A 12,475-nucleotide genomic window follows, 5' to 3' on the forward strand; every position below is an offset into this window, starting at 1 on the left:
TATTTAAAAAATTCAATGTAAATAGGAAAATTATAATTCAAATATAAATATTATTGTAATATTACAAATAATACCATTACAAAAATTTATCATAATACGTTCATTACAATTTATTTCAAAATGTTTTCCTTCGAGGAATTAACATCTCAGCGTCGAAGTGCTGTCGGTCCGCGTTATATTTTTTCTTAATCCGTTTACATCAGCGTATTTATTTATTTAATCGTTCAAGTATTAAGTACTTACATTAATCGACATTGTTTAATTGTTTTGTGTATTATTTTTAACAATTTTTTATCATCGTGAATATGCCAAACCGCGTGGTGCACGTAAGTCTCATGAGCAATAATATATATTTAATGATAATCAAATATTAATTCTATTAGTTTGAATGATGGTTATTGATGTATTTATTATAATCCAGTAATATTTATTTAAATTTGGTATTTTTTCACATACGGGTATATGAATGGTTCTCAATCGCATTTAATTTTGAGTTCTGTTATTTTGTAGGATATTGGTAGGTCGCCCCAGGATAATAAAAATAGCAAGTAAGCCATGAAAAATAAAAAATAAATGAGGAGTGTAGTTCTCATGAGCAATAATATATATTTAATGATAATCAAATATTAATTCTATTAATTTGAATGATGGTTATTGATGTATATATTATAATCCTGTAATATTCTTTTAAATTTGGTATTTTTTCACATACGGGTACATGAATGGTTCTCAATCGCATTGAATTTTGAATTCTGTTATTTTGTGGGAGTTTGGCAGGTCGTTCCAGGAAAATAACTAGTGGGGTGTGTGGCATCGAGGAATACTGAATGTTTTCAAATAGATTATTATAAATATTGTAACATTGTCTAATATTTATAAGAATTATATAAACAGAATTGCAAAGCTGAAATTATTTGTTTAAAGTATATTAAAACTATAGTCAGAATTAAAAATAAAATCTGAATTAATTTCGATATACAAAAAATTAAAAAAAAAAAAAATAAACAAATTTTTTTTCCAAAATCAATTATTTTGTTAAGACAAGCAGAAAGTTCTTTGAATCATTTAAATCGGACGCTTAGTTCTCTCAAAAAATGCAATTTTTTACATATTTAACTCCGTATCTTCGAAATGGCTGGGCCTGCTTTTGCAAAAAACTAAAACACTTTTCCCAATCATTACTAATTGAATGTTGTTAGGTCATTCAAATCGGATGCTCCGTTCTCTCAAAAACTCGATTTGTATTTTCTGCACTCTTTGCTCTTTATCTCCGTAACTGCTGGACCAGCCTTTGCCAAAAACTAATCAGCTCATCTTCCTATCAACAGGAACCGAATATTTATTGAACCATTCTAATCGGTTGATCCGTGCGCCCGAAAACGTGGCTGGAAATTTGTATCCATACATACACACACACATCAATTTTTTCTGAGGTATGCCAAAATGTTCAGAAACCTTCAAAACGTCGAGAAATGTAAAAAATTTTAATTTCGATTTTCGACCCATTACAATAACTTACCCTACAGGAATATAATTATATTTCAAATACATATATTATTGTAATTAATGCAATTACACAAACTTGTTATTATAATCCGTTCATTATAATTTATTTTTAACTATTTTAATTTACTTCACAGCAGTACTTACGTTTTGCCCCAAATATATGTACGAGACATACAAATATATTTTCGATGTTTATTCAAATAGTTCCTTCAGGAAAAGTTTATCATTTTATGTTGATTGTAAAAATGCATCAAAACATATATTAAAACAATATTATGTTAAAGATTTTATAATTTTTGTTTCAGATTTGCGTTGTTTAATTTGTAAACATAATGCAGTGGTACTATCGAGTGCGTTTCAGTGTGTTCAACTCATTTCAAACTATGTTGATGTCAGTTTTTATACATATTCTCTAAAGTTGGTGATTAATTCGGACTTTTAGTGATATTTTGGTGTCTGTTTTTTTATGTAATTTTTTTTTTGTTTAGTGCAGTGCTTGTAAATTAGTAATTAATTCCGATTTTTAGCGCTATTTTGGTGGCCGACTTTTTACTTGTTTTCAAAAGTAAATTTATTTAGTGCAGTGTGAATTAGTATTTTTTACTTCAAAATAAATGTGTGTCGTGATTTTAGTGTAAATAAATTGTCGTCTATTCAGTGACCAGGATTTCCGACGGGGGCTCGCTTCTGAGAATCGAGAGGTAAATACAAATGATACTAACTTTAATCAATTTTGATTGATTCCTACTACAGTATTTTCGATTCCAAATGATTTTTATGATTTTCTGGTCTTATATTTCAAACACATTGTTTCTATTTTAGACAACAAATTGGGAATATGATGTCCCAAAAGGATCGGTGCTTCTTCGCTTACGGTGAGTAGTTTCAGATATTTTTTAGATTTAATAGTATGATCACATGCTAATATCGATTTCAAATGATGTTACTTCATATACATACTGCCTTAATGTTCAAAACGATTTGGATACTTTACCAATTATTTATAAAATACAACCAAACATGGAAATGAAAAAATCCTCTTATTTTCTACATGGGCCAATTCTGCCGCTCAACAGACCAATGCTATGTTATGAAGTACTTTCCATACTAAATACTTCCAATAGTCATGTGGTTGCTGTGTAGTCAGGCGTTTCTCTCAGGCGTTTATCTCAGGTTGTCAGATAGAAAATCTAACCTAGAAACCGCACAAATGTCAAAAAACGATCTTAGATATCAGGGTCTTTCTGACCCAGCTTTGCAACATAAGAGTGACGTTGCAGTTTATGTATAAAACGCCTAAATGCCTAAATGCACAGCAAATACATGGCATTTTAACAGTATTCAGTATGTTTCACTAGCATAATGAATGCAAGTTGGAGCATAACATGGCTTTGCCATAACGTTGGTCTGTTGTGATATATAACACATTAAGTGAATATCACGAAGATATTTAAATTGGGCTGCGGTATTTTTTATAAATGCAAAGCAGAAATATTAGATGTATTATACAGAGTGATTAATATATTACGTCTTTAAATTGTCATTTAATGTCTTATATACAATTCCTCATAAGAAGGATATCTCTCGTCGAGACGTGCAGAAAAATATATGAATCAATGATACACCTAACTACATTAATCATATTTTCTTCTTTCAATGGAAGCGATGTTATTGTTATTCAGTTCACGCGCCTGTTTTGTCCCCTTTATTCTTTTACTCGTCTACGAAATGATAGTTTGGTAAAAATTGTTACCCTCACAAAATTTATCATGTTGGCTGGGATAGAATTTGGATCGTAGTAGATGATCCAGTAACAAATATACTTAACTTATATTGAATCAGAAAATTTTAACTAACTGATGTATTGGTGTAAAATTCTAAAACAAAATATCAAGAGAAATACTTTGATGTTCAGTGTGTTTAAGTTTTAACTCGACAATTTATTTGATGCAGATTATTATAATTAATTGATAATGAGCATTTCGATAAACATTGGAATGAAATTATTAAAATTCAATTTTTTCAAGTATCTTTTAACTGTTTCAAGACATTATTATAATATAGTTCTAGCTACTTAATTAAATACATCATCCAAGTTCAACATGTGAACAAATTACAAAGTTCAATAACTTGTTTTAAAATTTGATATCTCTTCCTAAGATTTCGAATAATGTTTCACGTTTTTTAGGATTATCTACTTGCTAAAATTTGTAGGTTGTTTGACACTGGTTTCTGACGTTTGTTTATTAATGGTTAACATTTGAAGCAACTTTTTTCTTGATTGAGACGCAGGAGCTGAACATTTTGTCGGGTTTGAATAGTTTGGACCAATTTTGATCAAAAGTTTTATGCTGAATATACTACAAGCAATATAGATCTTGCACAATTTTGGAAATTCAGTTGATTATGAGATGCCCACCAGTATAGCGATTTTAGTTTAGCTTATAATTGTCCAATAACTTGTTTGTGCTATTTTAAAAAAATGTGAACTTGTTTGTCTCAACATTTACAACATGGCAAATAAGTAATGAATAAATTCCGAAATTTTTAGTGTTATAAAAACAACCGAAGTTACCCATTTTACTTGACACTCAAACTTAAACTGAACATCGGAATGGAATTAATGAAGTTTTATTCATATATTTCGTATACGGAACCTGCTAACAAAATTATCTTAACTTTTTTTCTTCACTATTGTATATATTTTGTTTTTGCCATTCAATTAATTCGATTAAAATAAAATTGTAAAGAGCCAAATGAAAGTATACAAATATTAGGTTGTCAAATATCTCCCTTCCGCTTTTTTGCTCTTTATTCAAAAGCAAAAATAGTATTCACACTACAAACATATTTAAACATAATTTTGATTAAATCAGTCCTTTTGAGATTTGTTAATTATACACCAAAATTTTATAAGGTAGTTTTGTATATTTTTAAATTAAAAAAATGATAGTTGTTTAAATGTTTTTTATGAAAAGCAAGTTGCTTCAAATAATTCTATATATTATATACTATTATAAAAAATTCTTGAAATCTTGTACAAAAATATCTTATTTATATTCATTAGATTTGATTAGATAGCGCATACAAATCCAAACCTCTATGCGGTAGAACTGAACTTGAATTAAAATTTTAAACTCATTGTTTATTTTTTTTATAAAATTTTTTTCAACTCATAAATATAATTCTGATTTTCTGGTTTGCACTTTATAATCGAAACCTCTTTAATTATACCGATGCATTAGTATTAACTATTAAATTAAAATTATAGACTCATCAATTGTTAATGTAAGAAATTTGTTTAAATTTTATTATTAAATTTAAATATATTTGTTATATTCATATTTTATTTTCTGGAAAAATGCATCTTGCCCGCATCCGTAGTCGTATGCGATCAGTCAAAGAGCGCCTGGGGATGTCTCACTTCACCCCCATCTAATTAATCTCAGCTCCAAATTCAAGGGCGCCAAACACTGATAACTGAAGCGAAACGTATAAATATATTTTTATGTGGAAAGAGGACAATACTGAACAGAAGTCATGATTTTACCAAAAACTACCCTTGAAACAAACAATGTCATATTTCAATATTAGTAAATTTTTGAATATTATTCAAAATAGTTGAACTAATGCTATTTACAATTGTACATTTTTCTTTACACAAGATCCATAGTAGAATTAATGAATTTAAATTCTTATTTTATTATTATCTTAAATGATAATTAACATTTGGAATTTTAACATGCGGAATACAAATATTAGTTTAATAGTGCAATAGTGAGGCAAGTCTAATAAATAATAATAAATATAGCATTGGATATAATTTAAATCATTAGAATTAATGGGAAGAGCTAATAAGAGTTTAAATATTATTTGCATTTTGTTATCTTTAATGATATTACACATTATATAAGGAATATATAAGGAAAAATGCATAATTTTCATAATAAAACTACTTCATAAGTATAATTAGTTAGACAAATTGAAGTGTAACGTTCGATATTACTTAAAATAGCATTATTACAATTTATCAATTTTACATTTTTATTTTTATAATTTGTGTAGTAGAACTAATAAGGATTTTAATAGTGTTTTTATTTTTATATTGAATTTATAAAAGAAACAGATTTATATTGAAGGGTAGTTTATGGGCATTTGGTAATTCAAATTTGAATATACCGTTAATTAATAATAAATATTGGGAAGAATGCAATTCATAATTTTACATATATATTTTACAAGATTTCTTGTAAAACTAGTAAGACTTCAGTTACTTTACTATTTCCTCAACGTAAGTAAAAATTAACATAGCACAAAAAGACCGATGCATTTAATTTTTTTTGGTAACTTTTCATTGATTTGGCTCCTTACAGCATTTAGTTACTTTTATTTTTGTTTGATTTTCAATTTCAACTTTTTATATCGTATTAAGCCATAAATAAATGAATAAATAAATTAAAATATATATATCGTATTCTACATTTCTACCAGGAATATCATAAAAATATGTATCGTATTCCAAATTATATCAGGTCATTATTTCTTATAATCATGGAAATCCTATTTTATGTTAATAGTATCTCGATTTCAAGTATATTCGCAATTTAAATTTTTAATTTGTAATTTTTACAATTAATTTTTGGATATAGTACCAGGACTCGATTCGAGCACTTTTAATTAAACTTACAATAAAAACAATCGTGACAATATTGCAGATATTTGTTGATTTTGGCTCGATTATTAAAATAATATATCCTAAATGCGATTTATTGTAAACTACATATAGCATGTAGTATAATTCTTATATACATGAAATATATATGCCAAAAATATCAAATGATAGTGTAATATAGAAAATTATTTTAAAGAGTGATAGTCATATCATACATGAATTTATAAAATAAATTCATAAAAATTAATTCAAATATTCGATTAATTTTTGATTGAATGAAACATTTTTCTAGATATAACAATTCGCAACGTATAAATGCCTTGATACATGAAATATCCTATAAGTCCAATGTTAACTTTAATTTTAAATCATTCTTTCCTTGATTAAAATATCAATTAACTGTAAGTATAATACTGCCTCCTATGTACATTAAATCTCTGTTAAAGAAATTGTTCGTCACAGTGCTTAAAGATCATAACTCGTAATTTTCGTCTCGGAGTCGTAAAATACTTCATTCAGCAAGATTAAATAAAAATAATTAGATTGTAAAACTGCGCTCGGAGGAAATGAACTTTGCGTTATAGTTTGCTCTGGTTATATATTTCAATGGCATTCATTAATTTTAGTTTCTCAATTATGATAAGTTATGATAATTGAAGAAATTAAAGATTTACTTTTGCCCCAAAAGAAAATGTAACGTTGAATTAAAATTACGCGAATAATAAAAGAAAGATGTATGAAATAGTTCAAGGTAAATAACATTTCGTAAAATTATAATGGGTTAATTACTTATAGAAAATAGACTGACATATATGTAAGGTGTATACATTTAAATTGATCTATTTTAAGCTGAAATAATTCTGAACAATATTTTTTTAACAATAGAAAATAATATTTCGAGCAGTATTAATACATATTATATGTCAAATATAGTTTTGGCATATGATTGCCTACTCGTGAATTACTAATACCCGGATTTTTTTCTAAAAATTTTGATTATACTTCAATTTTTGACTTTTCATTTTTATTGAAACTACTATAATTTGAACGTGATTACGTGTGTAAAAAATAGCTAAACATAAATGAATGAACTTTTTCTCCTTTCATATAATTTGGAATTGCTGCATTGTTGCTTTAATCGACCTGCCTTTACCAAAATCTAATCACCACTTCTTCCCATCATTACAAATCGAATGTTTTTTTGTATCATTCAATATGGTTGATCGGTTCTCTTAAAAACTAACATTTTTAGCACTTTTTGCTCTATCTCCCCGAATCCGCTGTACCTGTTTTCGTCAAAAACTGATTAGCACGTCTCCTCATCAAAAGGAATCGAATATTTTTTTAACCAGTCAAATCACAAAAAAATGTTTCTGCAGACATACACAAAATGTTCAAAAACCTGCGTGAAATTAATAACAAAATTACGCGGAATAATAGATATTTTGGCACTATTTGTGTTGATAATGGTGATGAAAAAACGATGATTTTAAGTTGTGCTGCTAAATCATTACTCAGTGTTGTGTAAACTAAAACTCTGCCATTTTCGATATATTATAATTTTTTAATTCGCATGTTTTCAAAATTTTCAATAATTTATATAATTATAAGCCATCACATTTTGGATTAAAATGCAAGAATAGTGCAATTATTTTGTTATATCTCACGTATCATAAATTAATATGTAAATTAAAGTATATAATTTATTTAAATAAGTTAAGATATAAGAAGTATATACCGCATAAATATAAAAAAATATATAATGAAATTCCTTTACCTCGTTCATTGTTTTGCGCCCTCAGATATTTCAATCAAAATGCCTTGAATTCGAATATTTTAATCTCGCTGCGTTAATTGCGCCGAGTTTCATCGAATGTTTATGTAAATTTGAACCCGTTTGATTTATAGCTTTTCTCGATTATTGGTTTGGACTTTTCCGTTGGAAAGAGATTTACAGTACAGAAAGATATGTATTAGAGTGAAAATCAGCAAAAAACTTATTTAAATTGACAAAACAATTTCTAGATAAATGATGCAATATTATTAAAAGTGGAACATGTAATATGTAAAAACACCGAAAATTAGTAACTAGATGGTAGATTTTTTTATCGTTAATTATATAAGTACAGTTTTACATAAGTAAAAAATAAAACTGCATCAGTTACTAGTTGTTTAACAAAATTTTATGTGCGCAAAGTATTATTTTATCACATTTTCATAATACTTTATTTTTACAATTTCAAATATCTTTTGTATAGTGGAAGACCACACCTCTTTAATCCTAATAAGACTACAAACATAAATGCTCTGAACAAAGTGCAAAAATGCTTTTTGGTTTTATTATCCAAAAATTTTGTAATATGCAAGGTTCTACTCAATATATCATAGTTCAAAGTATATATTCTAGTGGGTAATCTTCAAATTGACTACATATATACTATCGGGCAGTATATACTATTCGGAAATAGTACTATTGATACTTTATAATCATTTTATAACAAACATTAGTTCATCAAAACCTTTGACTTCTCTCTCTGGAGTGTGGCCTACGATATTTTTTATCATATTTCAAAATACATTTTTATTTATTTTGCAATAGCTCACTGTATGTTGACCGTTATTTTAAAAAAAACATAAGTGATAATGATAAAAAACATAATGATTCGTATAGTTTGACAAAGTAATTTATGTTAAAATTTCAGTTAAAAATTCAGTTCCCGAGCAAACTACATGTGTAAGAATTAGACAATATTTATGGCAATCCCGAAAGAAAAAGATTTTGCATATAAACGCTAATCATGAGCGTTTTTATGAGATCTCGCTTGTCATGTACGTTGTTCGCTGGATTTTCCGTATGAGTTTTATTAAATTTATAGAGTATTAGATGTTATTTGTGTAAATAAATACTTTACTAATCGCAACTAGTGTTCCTTATTTGGGCTTTTGAAGTCAATTCCTTTCTCAGCATACAATTCCTACAGCGATATGTGAATTCCGGACGAAGTCACCATCCGATTGGGCCTTTAAAGCAGATAACATCTAGTATATTATTAATATACTCGATTGTACAAAATCCTCGGAATAGCTATTGAGTCAAATTCAATAAGCTATTCCGAAAGGGTCTAATCAACCCCCATCCTTAACATCAGTTGACCACGCTCATCACAACGCCCTAGTTTTATTTATATTATCATAATTATTGAGTAAATTGAACTGAACTGTGTGTTGTTTTTTTCGCTTTAATACTTTTCTTTTATATTTTGTTATTTGTTTTTGCAAAATGTTGTTTTCAAAATTATTTTACTATTTTATACTTAAACAAATCATTACTGTAGAAAAATCGAGGAACAATTTTTTTCAGAGAAGAGATTCATAGTCGAAGTCAAAAATACTACTACAAAAATACAACGGGCAGATAAAATCATAATAGTCCAGCAAATGCTTTGCTATATGATATTCATAATAGAAAATTATATCACACTTGATATTTCAAGTCTAGTAAGTAAAAATCAATTTCTTCGTTTTTTTTTAAGTTTCACCACTATAAAGAATATTTTCATTGAACTTAGTTCTTAAATATATACTTCAGTATTTGTTGAACAATTTTTTTTTATTTTTTTTTATTCTGTGATCTATTAATAAATAAGACGAGCAGAGATTTTTAACAATATTTGTGAAAAAGGATAAACGTCATGATCAAATATTAGTAAATATATATGCTCAGCAGAAAATTTACGAGTGTGAAGATGACCAAATGTTCAAATAGAAAACCTTACTATTTTGTATCTTTGCATATAAGTAATAGTTAGACAAAAATGCACATAATAAGATTTGATTAATTTAATTTGTTAAAGCACCTCATAATCTATTACCCTCATTTGACTAGAATTTTTTTCCGACGCGTATCGCATAGGAATGCAATTCTGGGGGTTTGCATCACGGCGCAAGTAAAGGATGCAATTGCATAAGACAGTGACTGTCTGTGGGGCTCAGGTGTGCTACGATTCAGTACCGTACGCGCAGCAGTACGGATAACAGGTCTCTTAGCAAATTTAATGTAACCGAACGTAGCTAAATCGTAGCAAATCGTAGCGAACGCGTAGACTACTTTGCACGTGGGAAATACCAATTCGCGCTTAGGCACAAGATTAATATAGAGACATGTAATGAATATTTTTATATTAGTAGTGCTTCAGGTATTTAAATTTTTGTAAAATTATTTTGAACGAGAGATCAACAATTTTTGTTTAATTTATATGATCTTAATAGTTATAAAAACAAGTTTTTTTTAAATAAACTAAATAATTAGCTTAGTAATAAAGTTATAATTTTGGATAAAAATCATTGCCCTTTTAAAATTTTTACATTGGCAAATTATGCGTTCTTTGAATTAATCAGTGTTTGATAATCGTACTAATTTTTCAAATAATTTTTGGATATTTTATTACTAAAAGACTTATTACCTATCGAACTGAAAAATTAATAATTTTGTGTTTACTGAGATTTTTTTCATATCAACTTTAGTTTGAACAATGGCATTATATTTAAAATTATGCTAGAATTCAGTTTAGATCGCAAATAAACGTTCGTTGAGTACTTTTATTGCGAGTAATATTAATTCAAACTTTTCTTAAATATTTTTTTTATTTCATTCTCAATATGCGCCATTGAGTTTAAAATTTTGTTTCAATCTAATTTAGAATTCAAATAAACGTTTGGTAAATATTTTTTATTACATGTGTTTAAATTAAAAGTTTGTTTCAGTAAAAAATATGTTTTTTCATAAGATTAATAACAGTTAATTTTTATTAAATTCCCTAAAACCAATCACTTTAGTAATTGATTTTTTTTTTTAATTTTGTTATCCTAATATCACATCAAAGAGTAAATATATTTAAGTAATAATACTCGCTATCATTTAATAACAGTTATATATTCTATGGCATTTTTATAGAATTCTGAACAATTTTGAAACAATCGGTTTGTTTTGGTAATAAGTACAACTAGCATATGAATAATTTTTATGTTATGCATATGAACTAATTTTTAATTAATTTTTGAAGATTTTTTGTTAACCACTTTTATGATTGTCAGTACATATTTAAATATTGTCGAAAAGTAATATTTTACGTTTAACAACCGTTAAATAGCACTTCTATTATTATTTATTACAAATTGTTAATATTACTAAGATTTTTATCAAAAATTTTCTTAATAAATATATTTTATTCTTTTGGCGTTATAATTACAGAAAAACATTTACGCGAATGAATTTATTGCTACTTTAAGAAGAACTTGTGATAAGTAGTGATAATTACAAAAGTGTTTTTATATAAAAGAACAAACTGTGATTTGTACAACTCAGTGCAGTTTTTTGTACTATGTGAACATTAAACAAATGTGCCATAATAATAAAACGAGCTTATATTGGTAAGTCAGGATTAAGAATTAATACAAAATTAATATATATATATACATATATATATATATATATATATATATAAATATATATAAAGTTAAAATATTCTACTGCGTTTTATTTTATTCAATGTAATTCAACTCTCATGATTCAAATTACTACATCTTGATTTTTGAACTTTACTAAACTCTTCTGTATTCAGCTGTTCTCTTATATATTTTCTCCTTACAATTTTCCAAGAAACTGCAAACTATAGAGCAACAAGAGGTATTACGAGTTATAACCATAATAAGCATTATTTATGTCGAAATTACTAAACTTCGTCGTTTATTCGGATAATGCACAACTATTAAACAATATTTGAACTTGCTGATTCTAATTGTAAGTAATTATATTTCGAATTGTAATGTAAATATCTGCTTATATTTTTGAAGTAACTATTTTTTTTAATATAACACAACTGTTTCATGAATTAAATCTATCAAAATTTAATTACATGTCACAAACAACTTTAGAGAAACATTATTTGAGAATCTGAGCCTCTTTAAGATTAAGGATTTAAAACATTTTTTTCATTTTTTATTATCTCTTCTATTTACAACTGTCCAGCAAAGAACATTCAATAAATTTGATGAATTTACAATATTCGGCCGAAAAGGGACATTGTATACAACAAGGGCATATTGAAAAAAAAACAATTCAGTAGTTGTTTTTCTATTCGATATAAAATTCGCAATATTTTATTGATAATTATATAATTTTAACTATTTACTTATTAATTAATTTTTTATAAATACAAATAATATCTATTATTTCAGTCAGAATTAATAAATTAGAAGCATTTTTTTTTTGTTCTTAATTGTTCTATAATGTTGCAA

At 26.6% G+C, this 12,475-nt stretch overlaps 1 long non-coding RNA gene across 1 annotated transcript in view; it reads left to right on the forward strand.

Moving 5' to 3' along the window:
* Positions 1-298: 298 nt before the first annotated feature.
* Positions 299-12,475, forward strand: part of LOC113363209 — a 215,618-nt gene continuing 203,441 nt past the window's right edge. Inside the window, exons 1-3 of the long non-coding RNA XR_003365874.1 lie at positions 299-326; positions 1,812-2,207; positions 2,329-2,381. This is a non-coding gene — a long non-coding RNA (uncharacterized LOC113363209). The remainder of the gene's footprint in view (positions 327-1,811; positions 2,208-2,328; positions 2,382-12,475) is intronic.

Source organism: Ctenocephalides felis, unplaced genomic scaffold, assembly GCF_003426905.1.
Source record: "Ctenocephalides felis isolate EL2017-DRISC unplaced genomic scaffold, ASM342690v1 CF-g0.4_SCAFFOLD_00845, whole genome shotgun sequence".
NCBI classification, from domain to species: domain Eukaryota; kingdom Metazoa; phylum Arthropoda; class Insecta; order Siphonaptera; family Pulicidae; genus Ctenocephalides; species Ctenocephalides felis.